Source organism: Tamandua tetradactyla, chromosome 2 (assembly GCF_023851605.1).
Source record: "Tamandua tetradactyla isolate mTamTet1 chromosome 2, mTamTet1.pri, whole genome shotgun sequence".
Classification (NCBI taxonomy): Eukaryota; Metazoa; Chordata; class Mammalia; order Pilosa; family Myrmecophagidae; genus Tamandua; species Tamandua tetradactyla.
In genome coordinates this window covers 29,085,617-29,110,639 of record NC_135328.1, presented here as the reverse complement: position 1 = coordinate 29,110,639, position 25,023 = coordinate 29,085,617, and the positions used below count along the sequence as shown (strand labels likewise).

General features: G+C 41.2%; 1 protein-coding gene across 2 annotated transcripts in view; it reads right to left on the bottom strand.

Annotated features, from left to right (window-relative positions):
- Nucleotides 1-25,023, bottom strand: part of PALM2AKAP2 (PALM2 and AKAP2 fusion) — a 544,302-nt gene that overhangs the window by 28,170 nt on the left and 491,109 nt on the right. The gene's annotated exons all lie outside the window — the stretch shown is intronic.

Below are 25,023 nucleotides of genomic sequence, written 5' to 3'. Positions count from 1 at the left end.
TGATTCTCTGCCAGATTTAATACAACTATTCTGGAGACAAGAAACTTTTTGGAAAATTCTTCCAAAATAAAATAGTGAAAAACAGTGGATCCCTTTCGATGGTCCCTTTAAGGCTACAGTGCCCTCTGACATGGCTGTGATTAGTCATGTGCATTATAAACACCATAAACAAAGCCACTGACTGCACAGTTCTGTTCTCTGGGACTGCATCAAAACAATACCCGTTAGTTAAGGAGTGAGTGTTGCTTTGAAAAGCTACTGGTCAGGAGCAACTCCCCTCCAGTATCTAAAAGGCCTTATATGTGATGGCTCCATTTTGCAGTTAAATGAGAAAACCCTATTTCTTAATGCAGGATGTGTTTAAATGCACATATTTTTTTTTCTCTCTGGCCCATGTAATTTGTTATTTGGCATTAGTAAGATTAATTTTCAAATTCTTGCAGATCTTTTTTTCATGCTAAGGGAAGCTCATTTCTCTCAGAGGAATAGAGCAGTAAATTGTGACCTTAATTTGAATTCCCCTCCAGGATTTCACTGACACTCTGGTCAACTATGTCTTTCTGCCTGAAGTTTATAATGTGTCTGGTATTACTGACTTCGCACAAGGTAAAAATGGTAAGGGAATATGGTAAAATTTTCGTTTATTTAACAACTTTTCAACAATTTTAATGACTTGGAATGTAATATTAAAACACCACTTGAGGGTGATTAATTTCAAAATCCTCCCAAGGTAAGTGGAAAATTATGGATTTGCTCATGCACACGGGTTCATCCCATACAGTCTGCACTGCTGTCAGAATGTCAAAAAACTTTTGCGTGGTTATCCATAAGCTGAAAGGGGCTCAGTGGTTTCATTCATTCTTCATATTCCACATTCACCTTCAGACTTAAATCATTCACTTGTAATATATATATTCCTTTTATCATAATTGGCAACAATAACAGGTATTCTTTCTTTGTTAACACCTTCCAGTCTCTGATGATCTTCCAGGGTAGGTCTGGTCTTTACCAACTCTGATACTTAATACCAGAGTTTTAAAACTTAAAAAAAAAATCGCTAATGCCTGTATTTTTATTTTTGACACCAACTAGTGGTTCATTTAACTTTAGAATACACTAAAGCATGTCAACTAAAGAAGTTTTCACTGCAGTTTTGAAAACAAACTTTTTGGGGGTAGGCAATTGTCAGTAACTTCTACTCATGCATATAATTTATTGGATGGCCTTAAACTCCAAGTATAGTGAGGTCAAAATTAGCCTACTCTATATGAAGTTATTACTGGAATAATAGACCAATAAAAGGGGATAGGGCAGTGCAATGGTGGCTCACTGGCAGAATTCTCACCAGCCACACATGCCAGAGACCCAGGTTCAATTCCCAGAGCCTGCCCATGCCAAGAAAAAAAAAAAGGAGATATATGTTGCTGCTAAGATGAATCAGCTGACCCATAGTATCCTCAGCCAGGCTTCATTTGGCCCATGATTTACTGCTGATAGACCTTCATGGACTAGGAGGCAGGAAATGGAAAATAGTAGGAAGCCCCTGGGAATGAAATATGGCTAAAGATTCACTTATGCTCTACTGAAACATAAAACACTTTAGAAGTGGTTAACAAGAGAGAAAGAGGACAATGTAATCTAAAAGGATGCTAAAAGACAATTCATTAGTTCATTTATTCATTAATTCATCCATTCAGGAAGCAGGAGGTTTACTGGGCAGGCCCTAATAAAATCAGAATAAATTCCACACTCTTTTCTTAAGGCAAATTGAATTTCCCCACACTTCCTAGGAAGCCATAAGTCTATTTTAGGATTTACTTCGTCTGGGTCAGGAGAAGTGAAAAACATGCCTACATTTGTCTCCTTGCTAATTATAGCCTTTCTGGAGAACTCTTCTGGCCTCACATCAACATTGTCCCTTTCTCCTGCATGCTACAGAGTTTAAGTGTTTGACTATGGTTGAGCAGATGTCCCGGCAGTTTCTCTTTAGAACTCAAAAATTATATCAACTCTTTCCAAAACATAACTTTCTGAACTAGAAACAATTTACCAATATAAAATTTAAAAAATCTGACATTAATTCCTGACATTACATTTTTGCAGTGTCAAAAAAACTATGTTTAGCTTTGAGCTATAATGATAACGAGTTTCATTAGTTACATCTTCTGAGATCTGTCAAACTAAGATTTTAAAAATGCTAATTACTGGTTAAGAGTCAAAGTTTACGGTCTCAGGATAATTTGCAATGCTTTCTTCCCGATACACATTTTTTTAAAACCTAGGTTTTGAAAGGATATCTAGACAGTGGAAGGTATAAGCAGGAAAGAGACTTTCTTTCCTGGTAGTTAAATGGGGAACTGCTACTTCCCAGCAGTTCCAGTCAATTCTTCCTGAACCAGGATTCCAACTACTACAGCCAGTCCCAGATCTAATCAGGGAGATATACTTAAAGAGATACCAGCTCTCACTGATCCCCAATTACATATCAGAGACCCAGAGTTTTTGTAAAGTGAGGTAACAATCATAACAAAAGAGCAAATTCCTGAGGTCAACTCTCAGTAGGCAGAATTTGTCTTCAAGCAAGATGGCCTGATTTAATCAAAGCACCAATAACTACAAGGTAAAGAGAAATAAGCTGGAAATCCCAGTAAGTCCAAGTTTGGTATCATTAAATGTCTTGTTTAAACCAACAAATGCTTATCACTCCTTTTGAAGATAAGAAGGATCAGAACTTTCTCCATGCTTCAGAAAAGGTGAACTTGATTCCAGATTCAGATAAAATGAACATTTATTAATGGAAGTCCTTTCTGAAATAAACATTGCCCAATGTAAAAATCAGGAAAATGTGAAAAAGCCATCTGGATTTTCAAAGGGAAACTAGGGTTCTAGGAGTTTCCTGGGGAATCTTGATTGCCCTGGCCAACCCTCCAAGTGGAACCATAGCCTCATGGCCTATTGAGAGAACACCTGCCTCCTACAGTCTTCCCAGAATAGCCAACAGCTGGTTAGGTTGGCTACAATTTACTTTAAAATACTTGGACAGAGACAGTGTAATAGAGCTGTGTGTGGATGAAATTAGTTTAAATTACATGCCATTGGCAGACTCCAGGAATGGTCAACTAGCTTCTAATCAGAGAGCTCATACTCCACAGGCAGCTTCCTCAAGTGCTTCAGCTCTAACTCCCTAGTAACCCAGAAGCTTTGCTAATTGGCATAATGAATGTGAAAAGCTTTTTATACAATTAGGGGCTTGTAATTAACATAATGAATGTTAGAAATCCATTTTTGGTGGTGAAATTGGTGGTGTTGAAAATCTGTGGATGAGAGATATTCTCATCCTTTCATGAACAGGATATAAAAATTGAGTGAGTGGAGGCATGCAACTAGAACCTCGAGGACAGTATGTTGAATATGTCAGAAACAAAAAGACAAATATTATCATGCCTCACTCACATGGACTAACTATAATATACAAATTCGGAGAATTGAATTTGAGAGCATAGGTTATCAGGTTAAGGAATGTTGTAAAGGTTCCTAGATTGTAAGCTCTTAGATGAGCCACATATATTTAGGAGTTGTAACTTATTTCTAAATTCTGAGATGCTGAGCTCTTTGTGTATAACCTGGTCGCTTCCTGGAACTTCCAGTGTCTCTGTGACACCTGAGACACAAATTTAGAACTCTGAAGCTATAAAAGTCAACATTATCCCATACAACAACTGTTTAAAAAATTGAAAAAGTGATCAGACTTCAGCAGAGATATGAATGAAGCTGATTCGGACAGGACTAAGGTAAATCAGAATACAGGTAAAGGATGATACTGACTGTGTTTTAAAACTTCAACTTCTGTGTGAAACCAAAGGAAGAGATGTGTGGTGCAAAATTTATATTTTCGGCAGCACACTATCTAATTTAATTCAGTTTATTTGAACACCATAATTACACAGAACCTTGAACAAGGAGTGAGAGGTTGTTGGTTTGTACAGGTTGTGACATGCTCTGATATATTCTAGAGTAAACTAGGCAGAGAATAAAAAAGTATTTGCAAAGTCCACTTTGGAGACTGAGGAAAAAGGAGGAGATATTAAATTTCCCCATTTGGGGAATTCCTGATATTCTCGCAAGCAGTGAGCCCTGGATTTTGGGGTTCGCCCTATGAAACTTATTCCTGCAAGGGAGAAGCTAAGCCTACTTATAATCATGCCTAAAAATCATCCCCAGAGAAACTCTTTTGTTGCACAGATGTGTCCTCTTCAGATGACCTCACTGTCCCCCACCCCCACTCCCAAAGTGGGGCATGATTCCCAGGGGTGTAAATCTTCCTGGCAATGTGGGATATGACTCCCGGGGATGAGTTGGGACCTGGCATTATGAGATTGAGAAAGCCTTCTTGTTCAAAAGGGGGAAGAGAGAAATTAAACAAAATAAAGTTTCAGTGGCTGAGAGATTTCAAACAGAGTAGAGAGGTTATCCTGGAGGTTATTCTTATGCATTCTATAGATATTCCTCTTTAGATTTTAGTGTATTAAATTAGCTAGAAGGAAATACCTGAAATTGTTGGATTGTAGTCCAGTAGCCTTAATTCTTGAAGATGACTGTATTTTTACAGTGTGACCATGTGAGTGTCACTTGTGGCTGATGCTCTCTTTATCCAGGGTATACAGATAAGTAAAAATTTAAGGACAAGAAAATGAATAAATAATGGAGGGAGGGCGGATAAAAGGTAAAAAAATTGGGTAGGTTGCAATACTAGTGTTCTATGAGAGGGAAGGGTAAGGGATATGGGATGTATGGGGTTTTTCTTTTTAAGTCTTTTTCTGGAATGATGCAAATGTTCTAAAAATGATCATGGTGAATACACAACTATGTGATGATATTGTGAGCCACTGACTGTATATTTCGGATGGACTCTACGGTTCGTGAAGACATCTTAATAAAATAATAAAAATATTTCTTTAAAAATAAAGAGTGTTTTTGTCTGGTATACCCTTAGGGACGGTGCTTGAGCTCTAAGACTAAACAAACTTTGGTTGTTTTAACACCCATCATTTGGGTAACAGAATCCTGCCTTCATTAAATGACAACATCTGTCTTTGTTTAAGGTGTGGTGGAAGCATATAGGATTCCAGAGAGCTGGAAATTTGGAGTTTTAGACTTACTTTTATAAATGTTTATTGAATAGATGTCTATGAGTGTCACTACTTGTCCCAAGACCTGCTTTTCTTACAACTCCTACAAGTGGAGGTGTTGAATTCCTGCGAGGCTTCTGGGAGTCTGGACAGTAGGCCCTCTGCTTCCTCTGATGACTTCCCAGAGGCAAAATATTAAGATCCCACATCTCAGGCATTGCTTCAAATGCGCACATTAGAAAAAGCCTGTGACTCTCCACGACCACGACAGAGCACAAGGGAGATTCTAGAAGCCAGTTTAGTTTGCACAGGAAAACAAAAGCATGCAGCCCAGCTAGTGGAACTGACAGCAGTGTGCTCTTTCTGCTCAGATACACATGACCTGCAGCTGGGCCTGGTGTGTCCAGAGCGCGACTGAAGAGAGAGCATTTTCCTCTGCAGGCGTGTGGAGGCCCAGTCAGACTTCAGATAGGTGCTACTCCCTACAAGGACAAGCAAGAAGCTGAAGCTTCTGCTCACTTGAACCGCCTGCTGTTCTCACAGCCTTCCCTCTTCCCCACTGCCCTCAGGTACTCTGCTTAGGCCACCCCAACCCCAGGATCTCCAGGCTCCAAACCTAACAATGACCCAAATTGCTCAAACATCAGGCCTGCTGCACGACCAGGTTTCTCTGCACTGAATAGCCCAGATTACTTCCTACTAAAGCCACAATATTTAAATTAAACTCTTTTCCCCAGGTAGTAGGTGACCTGATCCTTTAATCCAGTTATTTTTAAATTCCACCAAAAATACAAACTCACTCTTGGCCTAGGAACAGAAGCCTGGCTATAGAACCAAACTTCCTCATAGCCAAGAAATCAGATGGCATCTCCATTTTCCCTTTTAGCCTCCTCTTTCATTAGTGCAGTTGCTGGTAAGGGGCACAATTACTATCTTGGCGTACTTATGCGTTGCTGTCTCTGGGTGTTTCTTATATGACCCTAGCTTTTTCTGGCTGAGACGGGGTGTCTCTCTCGAGGGCAAATCAGGAGGAGGGGGTACACCTGGGTGGAGCAGGATGCTTGGAGACCAGTAGGAGGTCTGCTGAACCACCCCATTAGCCTAGTGGGAGCCAGGGTGGAGCTACGGGCAGGAAGTCTGGAGGAGACTCACACCCAAAACAGAGGCAACCTGAGCACTGTGGGAGAGGAAGACAGAGGTCAAAGAGGTCAAACCGCTTTCCTGCCACATTCCTGGCCATTCATCTGCATGTCCCCAGAACCTGGCCAGTGACAAGCCCTGGGACCAGTGCTGTGGGAGGTTCCCAGAGCTCGGATCCCCATTCTCCAGAAAGAAGCTCCCAGGCTTGGAGGGAGAAAGGACCAATTTATATAAAGAAAACAAACAGCATAAGGCACAGGAAGTGCTCGAGTAATAACTGGAAAGAAAATTCCAGGCCTGTTCAATGTTCAAACAGTGCAAGCAGAAAAGAATTTATGAAGAAATCCGAGGACACCAAAGTTCCTAAGCAGGCTGATCTGAAACTTCTCTGGTCCTTAGGCTGCAGCTGGCAGTAGTCCAAAGAAGGGACTGTGGGCCTGAAGGCACACCACCCTCCCCTGAAGGTACAGAGGCAGCAGGAGTATCTGGGAACTGTTTGGCTTCAGGCATAGCCTGACATAGATGGATGAGCTCTGGATAATAATATGGGCCACATTCCAGTCAAAGACAGTCTTCCTCTTCAATCTCAGCAGAGCTAATTCTGGCCTGTGTTGACTGTGGGAAACTGGGAACCTAGCCACTCCCTAAGAAGTCCAGAGGTTTCTCCTAGCTGACGGGGGTGGCTGCCAGCCATGAGGACCCCAATCTCTGCAGGGACACTGAAGGCTAAATTTAGACCAGGCAGCCTTATATGAATGCTATGATTCCTAGGGAAGGATAACATGTTAGATACAAGGGAGTCCCATTAAGATTAAAGGCCGATTTTTTCATCAAAAACCATGAAGGCAAGAAGGCAGTGGAACAAGATATTTGAAGTGCTGAAAGAAAACAATTGCCAACCAAGAATTTTATATCCAGTGAAACTCTCTTTAAAATGAAGGAGCGATTAAGACATTCCCAGACTAAAGCTGAGGGAGTTATCACCACTAGACCTGACCTAAAAGCAAAGCATGCTAATGGGAGTTCTGCAGAAATGATACCAGGAAGTGGATCAAAATAGCATAAAGAAATAAAGACCTCTGGTAAAGATAACCATACAGGTAATTAATTATAAATGCCAGTACTATTGTATTGCATTTTGGGGGATGTAATACCACTTTTTACTTCTTACAGGTTCCAAATACAAAGGCATAAAAAAAAAGTAATGATAAACATATGGTTTGGGACACACAATGTATAAATATATAACATATGTACAACAAAAACTTGGGGGGACAGAGGGATAAAGTAACAGTGTAGTTATGCTCTTGAAGCTAAGTTGGTATTAAATCAAATGTCGCTGTATAGACTTAGGATGTTAAATTTGAGTCCCATGGTAACTAAAAAATATATATACAGAAAGAAATAAGAAGAGACTAAAAAAGGTAGAATACAAAAAGTCAAATATGAAAGTAACAATTTTTGGGGGGGAAAAGGTGTAAGACTTACAAGGACAATACAGTAAAATGGGAGAAGTCCTGCATCATCAATAGTTACATTAAATGTAAATGGATCAAACTCTCTGATCAAAAGGCAGAGATTGGCAGGATGGATTAAAAAACATGACCGAATTCTCTTTCTATATGAGACTCACCTTTAATTCAAACACAGTATGTTGAAAGGGAAAGAATGGAAACAAATATATACCATACATTAATGAATGGTATATGAAAAGAGAATTGGGGTGGCTATACCAAAATAGACTTTAAGGACAAAAACTGCTATGGGAGACAAAGAAGGTCAACTTATATTGCTAAAGGGGTCAATTCAACAAGAAGACATAACAATTATAAATATATGCACATCTACTGACAGAGCCCCAGTATATGAGGCAAATACTGAGAGATGTGAAAGGAGAAATAGATGGCTCTACATTAATAGCAGGAGACTTCAATATACCACTTTCAACAACAGATAGAATATCTAGACAGAAGATCAATGACAAAATAGGAGATTTGACTAATACTATAAGCCAACTAGACCCAACAGACACACAGAACACTTCACATTCTCCTCTAGTGCATGTGGATGATTCTTCAGCATCGGCCATGTATTAGGTCACAAAACACGATTCAGTAAATTAAAACACACCAAGATCATACAATCTATCTTCTCAGACCACAATGGAATGAAGCTAGGAATCAATATTAGAGGGAGAACTGGAAAATTCACAAAAATGTGGAAATTAAACAACATACTCTTAACCAATAGGTGAAAGAAAAAAATCACAAGGAAAATTAGGAAAAAGAAGCCAAATATCTGTGAATAAACTTAACCAATCATATAAAGGACTTATACATGGAAAACTACAAAACAAAGCAAAGAGAAATCAAAGAAGATTTAAATAAATGGAAGGACATTCTATATTCATGGGCAGGAACGCTAAATATGGTTAAGATATCAATTCTACCCAAAGTGATTTACAGATTCAATGCCAATCCCAGTGAAAATTCCAACAGACTTCTTTGCAAAAATGGAAAAGGCAATCACCAAATTTAAGTGGAAGGTCAAGGGGGCCCTGAATGGCCAAAACCATCTTGAAAAAAACACATGAAGTTGGAAGACTCACACGTGGATTTTGAAATTTATTACAAAGGTACAGTAATCAAAATAGCATGATACTGGCATAAGGATAGACATATAGACCAACGGAATTGAATTGAGAGTTCAGAAATAAATTCTCACATCTATGGCCAATTGTTTTTGACAAGGGTGGCAAGTCCACTTGATTAGGAAAGGATAGTCTCTTTAACAAATGCTGCTGAGAAAAATGGATATCCAAATGCAAAAGAATGAAAGTGGAACCTATCTCACACCATAAAAAAATTAACTCAAAATGGAGCAAAAGCTTAAATATAAAAACTATAAAACTCATAGGGGAAAACATAGGGAAGTATCCTTAAGACCTTGTGTTAGACAACGGTTTCTTAGACTTCACACTAAAAGCAGGAACAATAAAAAAAAAATAGAGAAATGAGACTTCATCAAAATTAAAAACTTTTATGCATAGAAAGACTTCATCATAAAAATAATAAGGCAATCTCCAGAGAAATTATTTGGAAATCACATATCTGATAAGGGCTTAATATTCAGAATATACACGGAAATCCTACAACTCAACAACTAAAAGACAATCTAATCCAAAAATGCTCTAAAGACTTGAATAGACATTTCTCCAAAGCAGCCACACAAATGGTCCCAAAACATTTGAAAAGGTGTTCAACATCATTAGCTACTAGGGAAATGCAAATCAAAACAAGATACCATTTTATGACCCCCAGAATGACCTTAAGAATACAGAAAATAACCAGTGTTGGGATGGATGTGGGGAAATATGACCATTTGTTCATTATTGGTGGGAATGTAAAATGGTGTAGCCACTATGGAAGACACTTTGGTGGTTCCTCAGAAAGTTAGGTATGGAATTACCATATGACTCAGTAATGTTACTTCTAAGGATATACCCAAAAGAATTGAAAGCAGGGACTCAAATAGATGTTTGCATACCGATGTTCCCAGTGGCATTGTTTACAATTGCCAAAAGTCAGAAGCAACCTAAGTATCTATCAACAGATGAATTGTTAAACAAAATGCAGTACATACATATAGTGGGTTATTCAGCTGTAAAAAGGAATGAAGTTCTGATACACATGTAAATATGGATGAATCTTGAAGACATCATGATCAGTAAATTAAGCCAGACACAAAAGAGCAAATATTGTATGATCTCACTAACATGAAATAATTGGAATAAGCAAATTCAGAGTCAGAAACTAGAATACAGGTTACCAGGGGCTAGGATGAGGGTAGGGAATGGGCAATTAATGATTAATTGGTATAGAATTTCTGTTTGGGTTGATGATAAGGTTTTGGTAATATATGGTGGTGATGGGAGCATACTGTAGATGTAGATGTGATTATGTGATTGACACCACTGAATTGCATTTTTTGAATGTGGTTAAAAGGAGAAATTTTGGATTCTATATATAACTGGAATAAAAACTTAAAAAAACATACAAATTCTGTACAACATAAACAGTAAACTGTAACCTAAACTATAAATCGTAGTTAATAGTATAATTATAATATTGTTTCAATTGTAACAAAGGCACCACACTAATGGAAAGTGTTCATGATAAGAGGGGGTGGTATAAGGGAGCTCCATATTTTCTGCATGATTTTTCTGTAAATCTACAACTTCTCTAATTAAAAATATGATATTAGAGAATTCTGATCTTTGCAAAAAGAGCCTTAGAGAGTAGGAAGCTACTTCATTTATTACACTAGGGTTGCTGGAATTATAGTATAGTCCCCTTCAAGAAAATAAAAATCAAGGGTGATATAAGAAACAAATTAAACTATAATAATACATACCAAGTCGCTGTCATATAGTATTTAGAATATTGAGATAAAGGACAGTTACTTCTTCTTTATAGCAAGTAATATATTTTATAATGTATCTTATTATCATTTTATTATCATGAAAGTAAATTTTAGAACTAAATTTGAAATAAAAAAAAATCTTAAGGAACACCCCCCCCCCACCCCCCTTCATTGGAAACAAGGCTAACCTATGTCTGGACTCACATTCCTGGTGAAGGAAAGTGGTCAATTTTTAGTGTAACAGTCTCCCCCAAATGCTTGTCCTATTAATAGTACACCTAGCCCCAGTGAAAGGCCACCGGCTCGAATGTCAGGCTGCACATCTGAAAAATGTTACGGTGTTATTTGATTAACACATTTACAGCTGGGCCTTTCTGTGAAAGAAACTGAAGATGGTGTATGGGGGGGGCGGCGAGAGGACGGGAGGGGAGGAGAGGAAGCTGCTGCCTTTTCTGCAGCAACTGGTGAAAGGGTTGTTTCTTTCCGTTACTCCCTCCTTACAGGACGGATTGGGAACTACTGGGACGTTGCAGGGCTTCCCCTGCCTGAGAAGCGAGGTTTCATTTCAGCTCCAAGAACGCCAAATTTCACTTCTCTTCCGTGTAATACACCCGGTGCTCTACAGTAGCCTTCAGATGCGCTACTCACCAAAGGTACTTTTCACTCTGAGACTATTTTACAGGGCAGTCCCCACCTTTGGAATAAACCAAGAGTAAGGCCCCCGGGAGGGAAGTTTGGCTCCTGCAGATGAAATTTCTAGGGTAACTGATTCTGCCGGAAGCAAAAGCAATGTCCACGTTGAGCCCTATATGACACTTAGCTGTGTCTTCCTGGAGTTAAAACAGTTCAGGATCTAGGCTGCATGCCTGGCCAACCAGGAATGGCAGTGAGCAGAAGCTGAGAAGCCACTCTGCTGAGGCATGGCACCCGATGCTTTTAAGATTAACCCTTTGTCCACAGATGACCGTACGTAGGAACACAGCTGATGCATTTCTCCTTCCAATCCCACAGCCCCTACAGAAGCAGGTACCACGCGTTCCCTAAGAAGCACCAAGTCAACGTGGTGAGCTCCAAAACTTGGAAACCACAAGGCAAGTTGCATACTACAGCAGCAAGTCTCTTAAATAAACACAAGACGATAGGGAGAAAACCAGTCACCAGGATCACTGGGTCATTTGTTTCCGTTCTGGAAAAGAAGGGCACAGCACACACTCATCCACAGGCATACTCACGCACCGTCCTCAAAGCATTACCTGCTACTGATGACTTGTGTGTATCTTTGCTCTGTGGGCGCATCCCAAGGCTTCCCCTCTCCCCTTGAGCATGAAAACTGCGGGGAGTTTTACAAGATTGGCCAGAGATGCCCCAAGCCACCCTTCTGGGCTCAGCTGCTCACTCTCTCGCAGGAAAGGACTCCACAGCACAGCACACAGTTCAGATGGAAGCTCCCCTACACAAAGACTCTGGCCTCAAGGAGGTACCCTCTCCTTTCAGATTAGAAAGAGAAGAATAATAAGAGCAGTCGGGGGACTCGGCTTACCCTGCCCAGAGCGTGCGCCTTGAGCGTCCTCAGTCAGAACTGCCTCTTTTTCCGGACAGATTCCTGTGCACTGGCTCAAGCCAGACAAATTCCTTCTGAGTCTCCTGACGGAAGGCTGTGATGTCACAGCTGGCCCTCCCTCAGCTCCCTAAAAGGCCATTCACACAAAGAGGGACTTTAACCCCCCTTCAAAGAAGCCAGGGGCCCCTCCCGAGCCGCCTGGAGCCCGAGGCAGTGGCAGTCCCAGCTGGGGGGCGGCAGAAGCCTTCGGACTGTGGGAGGAGCACAGCTGCCCTCTTGGAAAAGGGAGATGGGCCCTGGGACAGGCAGGGGAATGAACATGCCAGAGATGACGAGGCAGCAACACATCAGAGAGATCCTGAAGAAATCTCTATCTACGCAGACGTTTCAGGAAAGCTTGCATATGTTGCATGTGAAAGGACAGTTGCTGTACAAAATGTGCTAAGTCAACATCACTCATCGTCCCTCCACTCAGAGAAAAATGCTGTTAATATTTTACTGAATTCCACCGAGTCTTCTTTTCAGAAATATATTTAATATAGTTGAGACCATACAGTATGTACAATTTTTCTTCCCAGCTTTTTTTTTCTTTTCTTCATCGAGCACTTTTTGTGTGAACGATTTTTGTAAGACATATTTTAAATGGCTGTGCAATACCCCACACCATGGTGGGACAGACGATTTGAAGCCAGAGTAGAGTTCTCTGATTTTAAAGGATGTCTGGGGAGAGGGGCTTCAGCTCCCAGCTAATGGATAGTATCCTGCCACAAAGAAGGCAGGCCTGCATTTGCCTGGGCTGGAAACAGGAGCACTCCAGTAGGTCTGGTGAGGCGTCTACATAAGTCTTTCTGTGGTGCCAACACCAACTGGCTCCGAGCACTGCCTCAGTTTGCACCCACCTTTTCCCTGGAACTCTGGGGTGACCTGGAAATTTGGGGGCCTATCTTAGAAAGTTAGTGAGGATTCCAGGCCAATTTAGGGCCATAGACTCTCCCTTTCTTCAGTAAGATTTTGGAGGTGACAGAGAAATGAGATTTGGAATAAACTCAGAGGAGAAAAGCGGACTAATTCCATGCCATGTCCCTGGGGTCCTGGGTGGTTTGGGGTGAGTTTGGGGGCAGTTTGGTGAAGGACATTGAGCAGACCAAGGAAGGTGACAAGGCTTTCTCATGGCCTGTGCGTTGGCCAGCAATTCAGATCCCTCCAAAAAACAGTGGTCAAGGAAAGCATCATCAGAGTAGACGGAGCCCAGACTGGGTCTTTTGAAAAAGAAACTGAAAGTATGCTTTACCATATCTAACAATATTTTTAATATTTTGAATTTATTTAGAAATATCAGGGAGTTTCTTAATGATTTACTTGGTGATACCAAATCACCAGGGAACTATAGGGAAACACTGAATTTATGCTGCCCTTTGGAGGCCCTGGAATAGTTTGCAGTGCAACCAAAGGCATTTCAAGATGTTACTTGACTGTCTAATGTAAACTGAGGCAGGGAAATCATGCCCAGATCATTGCTGATTGAGAAGGAAGACGCTTGTAGGACCTTCCAGTTGTGTAGCCTTTGGCCAAAGAGGCAAGAGTGATGGTACCTCAGAGTTCCTGTTTAGGGTGATGAAAATTTTGGTAATGAACAATGGTGACAGTAAAACAATATTGTGAATATCAATAATATCACAATCATACACATGAAAATGGTATAAAATGAGAAATTTTCTTTTGCATATATGTTATCAGAATAAACATAATTGAAAAAAAAAAAAGAAAAGAGTGATGGTACCTGGCCCCATAACATAACCACACCGGTCCCTCAGCACCTGTTAAGACTGTTTGTAAAAACATTTTGTTTTCAATCTGCCTTATCATAAAAGAGGAGAAAACAGTATGCGCGCTTAAGAGTACTTTTGTCAAATACTATGCATGGTTAGACTTATAATTTCAGAGATGCCACAGTTCACTAAACATATACACTCACACGGGCATGTACACATGCATACACATATGTGCATATTACATGCGCACTCACACGCACAGACTGACATATACAACTTGCATGCATGCACATTTGTGTGAGTGGGCATATGCCTACATATGTGTGTCTGTGCACTCACATGTATTTTTACATGAAGATACACATTCACATACATGTAATACATGCACATACAATAACAGATTCACTGACACACACCCATTTACACACACATACACATATACACACTCTCACACACATTCATACCCACAAAAAATAGGGTGAAAAAAAAAACGGCTGCAAAAATAGGGTGGGGTTTAGGAAAACACCCTGTGGCAAAGTTTTAAGTCCTGCAGAAATGTGGTTTATACTCAGTGGCAGAGGGAGAAATTAAATCGCCAAGCTCGATTTCGGCTGTAAAAGCATGATCGGGAGCAGTCCTGCATTGGATGATTGCAGTTTACCCAAAAGGAATAATCAGAATAGAATCCAGTAGGCAAACACCTCACTGCCGTGCATCCTGCTACCATCCTCTAAACACAGAACTGGGCTTGTAGGGGTGGGTGGTTCAGAGTTTATGAAAATAAATGTGTACTCTAGTTTAGTTCTCCTGGTGCTATAAACAGACCTACTTGGTCCGGGCTTGCTGGGAAGCAAAATGCAATTTCTCAGGGCTAAATTAGGGTTCTCCCCTTCCATCACAAAGGGTGGACTGAAGCCCACGGCAGGCAACCCCTTTCCAGCGTCACATGGCTAGGCAGGGACAGAATTGGATAGAATCCACCCACGGGACACAGCTCGGTCCCTGGGCGCCCCTGGAAGTGCCCCTGGGCAGTTGAGAGGGAGCAGATCCAGGAAGTGAGCTCCACTACAAAGCAAAGGCGTCAAAAAGGAAAAATTAGAAAGCAAGTGGAAGGCAGCAACACATGGTCTTTGAAACATCTGCCTGAGGCTATGTGACTTTGGGAAGGGCATGTTTCCTTTCTGAATCTCAGTTTTCCCATTTGTAAAATGAGAGCCAATTACTAGACACCATCTCCACCCCTCCTGGCATCCACATTCATTTCCCTTTTGTTACCAGTCTCTGTAATTCTGTGGTTTTAGCACAAACGTGGGGCAGAGGCGAAATGTTGGGTAGCTGTGTGTCTGGTAATGACGTAGTCAGAGCCACAGGAAATGAGTGATGTAGTGGGATTATACCCATTTTACAGAGGAGCCTTTGAAAACTTTGATACTTATGCTGAGATTTCAGAGCTTCCAGGAAAAAAGCTCTATCCTACCTTAGATGTTCCCCTTGTTAGAACTTTATCCTGTTAGCTTAAGTTTCCGCTGTGGGAAAGCTCCCTTCTCCCCCTTCCTGGACCTGGGAAGATGGAGGTTTGCAGTTCCCAAACTGCCACCAAGGCACTATTCAAGGCACACAGTGAGCTTGGGTCTCAGCCCCTTTCTGACTCCCTTTCCAAACAGCCATCCTAGCTCCCTTCCCCTCCCCAGATACAGGGCTTCCCTCCTCCCCTTATCTTTTAGGGCCTACCTTTAAGCCCCACTCTGAAGGTCTAAATACCTCAGGTCTTTAAAGCCATTCACAGTTAGATGGAAATATCACAGGGATATTTACAATTTCAAATAGGACCTTATTTGCCCAAAGGAATCCCTAACAGGGTGAAGTGTGGGAAAGGAAACATATGCAGCGCTTAATTTATTAGGGGAAAATTGATGAGAGGTGGCAGAAGAGGAATAACTACTCCCCGTAGAAAGGCTGAGCACTACTACTCTGAGGCTCCGGGCACTGCCAGCTATAGACCGAGGGGCTGGAAAGAGTACGTGTGGACACCCCGCTACGACAGGCCTCACGATCTCATCTACATTTATGAGAAAAACATTATTCTACAGATCAAGAAAGAGTTCACCTACTTCCAAGCCCTCACCCATTCCACTGCATCCTGCAGTTCATCCCCAGCACTGCTCAAAAAGCAGGCTTCAGGAAGGAAGCAGCCTGAGCACTGATATAGGTTATGCTTCATTCCAGAAACATGAAATTGGTGGTGACCTTATAGGGAAAAGGGAGAAGTCTGGTGGATCAGCCGCAGTGCTCACTTCCCATTTCTGCCTTGAGTGCCTCCAGGATCTCAGACTCTGAAAGCCCCTGTGGCTCACCACTTCATAAACTATGCTCTTATCTCCTGCAAAAACACTGATGCCATCGCGGTGCACTGAAATCTTGTCTATACCTGAAAGCCTGCCGGCAATGAAAATGTGTAGTAATAAGACTCGCCATCTGAAAATTATGATTTGCTTAACTGGTGGGACACCAGACAACCTGGAAGGTTGGTCTATATGTGCAGACAGGCATATCAAGTTAAGAATGTGTACTGTATACAATAGATCTGGGCTCCTTCTGGGTATAATATCATTACTACCGTAAGTCCCAAGGGCTGCTGTGAAACATGACTGCTCAGGAGGGGGCTTGTCATACAGTAAAAGCACTCAACAAATGGTGACTAAATCAGAAATAAACTGGGAACATATGTGAAACTCATATCACAAGGGGTTAATATTCATGATGAATAAAGAGCTCCTGCAAATCAATATGGAAAAGAACAACATAAAATGGACAAGTCATAAAAATGGACAGAAGATATGGGCAGACAGGTTCACCAAATAAAGGAATGTAAATTATTCTTAGACATACAGAAAGATTCTCAATCCCATTCATATAAAAGAAGAGCAAAATAAAATGATAAGTTTTCATCTATAAAATTCGTGATCAGGATATGATGAAACAGTTAAGTTACCCTTATTCAGCTCCATAAAGTTGGATTTCAGTCTATCGATACATAGCAAACTTTAAAATATACCAGGCCTTTAACTCAATAATTCTACTTCCAAGATCTTATATTACAGACATAGTGGCACATGTATAAAATTACCTTTATCAAAGGATTTTCAGTGCCACATTGCTTGCTGTCATAGAGATCACAAAAAGCCTAAATTAATAGGGCACTGGTATATTCATAAAATGGAAAATTATGCAGTCTTTAAAAAGAACAGGACAGCTCCCATCTCTCTGAGAATTGATAGAGAACCATTTCCAAGTTCACTGGCAAGTGGTACAGGACAGCGTATAAAGCATGCCACGTTTAGTGTTAACAAGAAAAGGAACTTGAATATACATTTTATATATCTTACTTGTACAAATGTGTGTATATATTTATAAATACATGCTTATATTTATATTTGTATATCACAGACTATCACTGGAAGAACACAGGAGAAACTGGATATCTCAGGGATGGGTAGATTTTCACTGCGTCCTTTTGTATACCATGTGTATAAATTAGTTTATGAAAAGGAATTAAGCATATAAAATATAAATAGAGAAATAGATAGATGAACAAGGAACAAGAACTAAAAGGAAACATGGCAACATGATTAGGATTAGTGCCTAGGATAATTCACTGTAAAAAGTCGGAGATAACACTTGTTTATATATATCTATTGCTTGAAAGAAACACATGAACATAGGAACCACGGTTAACCTGGAGAATGGGAATGGGGAAACTCAAAGTTGAAGGGGAGATGAAAAGCAGTAGGGGAATCTATTATTTTTATTTAATAAGGTTTTATACTATTAAGCCTATATTATTTTCGTAATTAAGTTTCAAATTCGAGCTTTAAACAACTAATAGCTATTTATTTAAACATCTTTTAAATAAAAAGGCCAAGACTTGTTTAAGTATTGCAATAACCTTGATCTTCATTTTTTATCTATATAATGAGTAGTGAGGGCTTTACTTAGCCACTAGAAGCAAAGGTGTATCAAAATTTCATTCTAGGAAGCCGTCCTTTCTTGCTGTGATATATCACGTAATTTAGGAGCAGACCCTTACTCCATATGATTGACTATATGACAATATAATCTTCCTTTTTCAGCAAAGATAAGTAACTGGCTTGCTACTATACACAGACATCTCTTTTCCATGAGCTGCCTATTCCCAGAAAAGTTGGGAAACTCTGTGAAAAAACAAATTCCTCCTGGAGAGTCAAATGTCACATAATTTTATGAACTATGTCACAGACAAGATATGTCTGAGGAAAATCCCATTGAGGAATTTCCCAGCATCTGATCAGACAAGTAGAAAGCAGAAATTGCAGATTTCATCTATTATTCTGAACAACAGTCACTTTTGGCTCCATTCAATGTGTATATACAGGTAAGTCAATTCAGGAACCTCCCCACCACCTAAAAAACAGACACAAATACACACACACTTATACACACACACACATACACCCCAAAACACACACGTACTGGGGTTTGTTGAATTTGAGTAAATCTCTGGTTTTAGTAAAGTATTTCAAAGGGCTAAGTAAAGTTTAAAAAAAAAATTGGAGTTTGCTAAATCTAGTCTTTTGTAAGAAAGTACCATGTGTCTTAGTAATATTTAACGACAATGGTAGAAGTTGGGGGTGAATGGTAACTCTGCACTTAGGCAATCCTCGGTCTTGGACTCAGTGGTGATTTCTGCCTTGGGATCACTGCCCTTCTATCACCCAACTGAGCCTTTGGGCTGGGATGGAGGTTCTGAGGTCATGAAGAGAACTCAGCGGTGGGATGTAAGTCCAGGACACAGCGGACCTTCTCTCTTACAGATTCACCCACCAAGCTCTTTGCTGCTCAAAGGCAGGAAGTGTTAAACGAAGGGGCTCCTCTCTTCCCCAGGACAGCACTCGCAGTTCTGGAGAAGAAAGGAAAATCCAACAACTGAGAGGCACCTTTAAAATGAAAAACCTGGTGAGCTCTGAGAAAACACCACAAAAGGATCTAGCACTTACCACTAGGAAAAAGGCTTGATCCTATTGAATTAGCGACCTACTGATTATAAGGAAGACTCTGGAAGATGCTGGAAGGTTTAGACCACTAGCCACAGAACATGTCTCATGATCATGGATATTAGCATCATTATGAACTGCCTCCTACTCTGTGAACTATGCATGAATGGTCTTTTCTCAAGTTTCTTCAAAAGCACAAAGCCATGTGTGAAGCCAGACTGTGCAACAAACAGACCTCTGGTCCAGTTTACTCTGATACAATTTGGCAGGAAATGAGAACTCCAGGAAAGTCCAGATGGTCAATCAGGACTCAGTAGTGATTCTAGGAGCAGGATCCAGCACTGGGGTTCTGGCAACCTGGAGCATTGGCCTGATGAAGAAGAGGGCATGGTAGGCAGCCACTGGGAAATGAAAGCTTGAGCCAGGCCCACCCAGATTATCTAACTCCCACCTCATGCAGCAAACCAAAGGCACTGACTACAAGCGATTCTGAGCCTGGTACCAGAGGCATGTTGGTGGTGAAAAGAAATGCTGGGCCTTGGTGCCAAGGAACAGACCCTGATTTTGATTTTGTCCCCAGTTCTGTGCTTTAGCCAGATGCCATGCCTCTCTTGTCCACAGCTCAACCCTGCCCTGGGCTAGCTCTGCAGGACACACTCTGGGAAAAGCCTGGGCAGCCTGACTCTGGGGGCAGCTGGGGACTGGTCACCTGCTTCCGTCCACTGCTTTTGTGACTCTAAATGCCAGGAAGGAAGCTTTGCGGGATATGGAAAGCAAGGAATTTCTCCATCCTCCAAGGGGATGTATGATAAGTATAGGTCAGCTCTTTGATGGGGATCAAGGAGAATCGTGGGAGAGTATTTGGCTTTGGGCAAAGACATTGGCTCCCTTCCCATGCTGATGAAGGAACTCCCACCACCATCTCATGTCTCATTGACAAGGAATCTTTCCAGGAGCAGAGCACTGCCATAACAGCTGATGTGCAGCACTGATTAGGGAACCAGAATAAAGTCTGAGAGCAAGAAAGGGGTTGCCATTCCCCCCGAACAGCCTCCACTTCATCCTGTAAACAAACCCCCTAGAGGCCTTCTTTCCCTTTGATCTGGTGGTCGCCTGCTGCTGTCACTTTGCTGGCATGTTTTCCAACCTGCTCTTTTCAGTTTATTTTTGAGTGCTCAGGCGATGCAGTGGGAAGAACACATGTGAAGAAGGTTAGGGTTTGAATCCCATGGTATTACAGACCAACCATGTGATGCTTGCATGGGGGGTTTTCTTCTCTCCGAAGCCCAGGTTCCTCATCTGTTAAACGAGTATAATTACCTACTGTGGCCGTCAGAACAATGCCCTTCCCCTCTTCCACTGGCCCCGCAAAAAATGCTCATATCCTAATCCTTGGAACCTGTGGTTATGTCTCCCTACATGATAAAAGGGAGTTTGCAGATGCGATTATATTAAGAATTTCAAGATAGGGAAATTATCCTGGATTATCTAGATTGGCTCAGTGTAATCACAAGGGTCATTTTAAAAGGGAGGCAGGAGAGTTAGAGAAAGAAAAGAGGAGATGTGAGAACAGGAGGAGAGGTCAAGGAATGCAGGTGGCTTCTAGAATCTGGAAAAGGCAAAGTATTGGATTCTCCTCTGGAGCCCCCAGAAAGAATACAGCTCTGCTGACAATTTGATTTTAGCCTCATAAGACTCATTTCAAACTTCTGACCTTCAGAAATCTAAGACAGAACATCTGTGTTGTTTTAAGTCACTGAGTTTGTGGAGATTTGTTAGAGCAGCAATGGAAAACGAATACATCAATCTTACATGGCTGTTAGGAAGATGCCAAGAAGAGACAGCATAAGAAGGTAGCTGGCCATGACTAGGACATGGTAGGCCCTCACCCCAAGGTGCTTCACTTGTGTTCTTTGCTCCAGCAGTCTGGTAGCAAGGTAGTAATACAATTTTTCAAATCTTATCAGAGGCAGGTGGTCTCATGGTGTTTGCTGCTTTTAAAATGTGGACAAAACAAGAAGGGCAAAGGAATACCTGTGGAATAAGGGGATATTTGGGCAGCAGAGGCTGCAGGCTGACCGATGCCTCACTGAAGCAGGACAAATATGCATAGATGTTGTTGTACACAGAAGTCAGTTTGCAAAGACGGCTGGCCCAAGAACTGGGGACAGGGCACCTTTTCGAAGTGGAGAAGGAACACAAGAGCACAAACACTTGGAAGGTGTTGACTGAGAGTGAGGATCAGGGGATCGTAATCATAGCCATACACCTTGATTGAGCATATATCAGCATTGGATGAAGCAATTTTAATGCATGTCACATTTATTCCTCAAAAAAGCCCAGGTGAGCTTGATATTTCTAACTCAGAGCCAAGAAAACTAAGGTTCAGAGGGTTTTAAGTGACTTGCTCAAAGGAACACAGCCAGTAAATCATTGTTTTAGTTTCCCAGATGCTTAACAACAGAGGATAGGCTTGCTTCCATCCTGGATCAGTAACTTCTGGCTGGCTGGCAATCTTTGGGGTTCCTTGCTTTTCTGTCACACGGCAATGCAGATGGTGGCATCTTCTTTCTCTTCTGGGTTCCATTTACTTCTAGCTTCTGTCTGCTTCCCATGGGTTGTCTCTTTGTGGCCTTCCCTCTAAGTCCTTTTAACAGGATTTAGACTCATCCTGATTCAGTTGGGCCACATCTAAACTGAAGTAACCTCACCAAAAGTCCTGTCTATAATGGATTCACACCCACAGAAATGGATTAAGAATTACGAACATGTTTTTCGGGGGTACAAAGCCACTACAACAATAAAGCTGGGGTCGGAACCAAAACAGCCAGTCTCTATATTGCCTCCATGCCAAGACGCATGCCATATTGTCTCCTGTAGATGCAAACGTAGAAGCTGGGATGATCTGGTCTAGAGGATTATCTAACCAAGGAGGGTTAACTCCAAGACATTTTGTCTACTTTACCATATACACAAAGTGGGGTTCTAGAAGACTTCCTGTGTGCTTTCTGTTTTAGCTATATGCAGTTACAGTGATATTACAGGAAATAAAAATGATATGACAGTGGCAACAATTATTAATTGAATACCTATAATGTGCTCAATTTTACTGTGCCCTTTACATACAACCGCAGCAACCCTATGAAGTGAATATAATCCCTATTTTGCAGATGAAGACATTGAGACTCAGAGTTTGCTTAAGTAATTTTCCCAAAGACACAGAGCAACTAAGTGGCACAATGACTTAAGCAATGACTTATTTGTCCAGCTCTCCAAAGCCCAACAGAAAAAAGCAAATCTTGTCATCCTTTCTGCTTTCCGAAGATACATCATGTGCCATGGCTCACTGAATCTAAGAATTCACTTTGAGGTCTTAGCTGTATCTGGGATGGCAGTGTGTGCTGGCTGCTACTACTTAAGATGCCTGGAGTTTCCCTCTAAGGGTTCTAGGTGAGTGACTCTCTCTTCAGCTGCTTGGAATTCTCTAGATAACGCCTGACCCCTCCCAAGAATGTATTTGTCCTGTACACAGGATTGAGCACAATAGCAGGGGTTTGGGAGGAGCAAATCCATTCCGGGACACCGATCCCTCCCCAAACAAGTGGGGCTTCAAGAACAGGAAATAACAGGGGCTGGGCAGGGGCAGGGTGGGGTGTGCCTTCCATGCTGCAAGAACACAACCAACAAACACCTCAATCTGTGAGATGCAAGGACATCTGAACCAAAAAGGTTAACTGCAGCTGAGAGGTTGCTTTTGTACTCTAAAAGGTTGATTTGCCCATTTTTAACCCCTAGGTCTTCTGAGCATATCTTATGCAAAATAAAAAATACATACAGAGCCCTGAGCCCTGCTCCCTGTGTTGGTGATTTCATGTTGAACCTCAGAATAGGTGCAGTTGGACACTAGGAGGTTGCCTCTTTCCTACTGCCAAAGCTTTACCTGCAAAGGTCATGGGAGAAGCAAGGGGCTTATCAACTTCCTAAAACAGTCAAGTTCCCTCAGTTTCATTTAGCAATGTAGAAATGCATAATTTAGTCAATGCTTTATTTTCTTGGTAAAGTGGTTGAACCTCTTATGAAAACCATTCTTTAAAGTCACCCCTTGATATGGGAACACTGTATTTTTTACATAAGTTTTCTGCAAACCTACAACTTCTCTACTTAAAATTTATTTTAGAAAAATTACCCCTTAATTTCACTCCCATATTCATGTTCAACAAATTATGTTATTATGGAATTGGGATATAAGCAAAAAACAAAAAAAAGTCAGAATGTGTGATGTTAAAAGTATTTAGCCCAAGTAGATTCATATATTCAGCTTGCCTTCCTCTTTGTAAGTCTGGGTCTCATCATTTCGAACATTTGGGAATTCAGGGGAGTAAATGTACCACAACCACTGCCTCTGGGGCCAGACCTGACAAGGGAAGGCAAATGCATGGTCCAGAGTGATCTGAACCCCTGTGAGCTGATTCCCAGCCACTCCAAATGCAGCCTAGACCAGGGTGGCAGTGCCGTGTGCCCTCAGCCTGCCTCCCCCCACCAAAGGCACAGACACCTCCTGAGGGCTTATACCTTGCTAAGCCCAGAACTGAATGCTAGGCAGAAGCCCAAAGAAACCCAAGATGGTGACAAACACAGTAGGCTCTCAATAAATGTCACTTGAGCTCTCTCTCTTTCCCCCCCAAAACAAAAACAAAAACACAACATAACATTTCCAGGCTATTTTATAAAAGTAATCCCTGTGGCTAGGATGAAGGGCTTACCACCCTTTGCAAAACTTGATCTTTTTTCCTGAATGTGTTCCTCTCGCTGGTCCCTCCAACCTGACGTACCCCCTCCCATCTTCCCTCCCTGGCAAATTCCTCTCGGTTTTGCAAGGCCCAGGTCAAGAGACACCTGATCTTTGAAGTGTTTTCTTACTGTCTCCTTACACCCTGCAGAAAGAATCCCTCCCTGTCACATCTTGCTCATCTTTCCAGGGTACATTCCAGCGCACATACCCATTCCTGTCCGAGCTCCCTGAGGGCAGCGTTTGCACACTGCACTCCCTCCTAGGGCTAAGGGCCACACTGGAAGCTCTGCGTTTCCGGGAAGGCTTTAATTACCTGGACCTGAAACACAACCTCTGCACCTAGAAGGCTTCTGAAGTTTTAATAACACGACACCCCAACGCTGAAAAATTTCCTTCAAATTATAGGCCGATTGCAAAACCTAAATGGTATTTAAAAGTTTCGTCTTAGATTCCTGTGAGATATAAATGCCACAATAAAATTGTATCCTCGCATTAACAAATTCTGAAATCTGTCAATGATTTGCTTCTTGGAAAAAACAAATTGGGAGCCCAAGTTTTGGGAAACATTCGATAAGGCTAATGAAACAGAATCTAGGTAGCTGGTTTACATCTTTGTAACAAGCAGGGGGAAAAGACTAGAAAGAAATAATTATGTGGGAATAAAGAAAAACTTGTAAATCTCAAGTCTTTGACTTGCACTCATTTCTGATCCAAAAAATACATATTGAATAAAAAACTCAAAGCACCAAATTACAGATTTGCATTGTCAAATACACCCGCATTGTGCTTAACAATATTTTAAATACCAATTCACCATCATAAAAATAAATGGAGCAGCTAGAAGGAAAAATCTGAGAGGATCATGTGGTAGCCCATGACAAACTCTTGGATCTGTCATGTAACTACTTGTTGAAGAGTGCTTTGAAAACTATTGCTTTTTTATTTCTTTGCTTTTTGTATATGTTATATTATACAATAAGAAAGTTATAAAAAAAAAGGCTCTGCTTACTCTTTGTAAAAAAAAAAAACAGGCAATTTAATAGTATCAGAACCAATAATTACTTTAAAAATTAAAACGGTACTAAAAGTTAAAATGGTTCCTTGTTTGGGAAAGAAACTATGGTTATTTCCACCCCAGCCTCAACTGATCTGAAATCCCTGAATCCTTTCTAGAGGC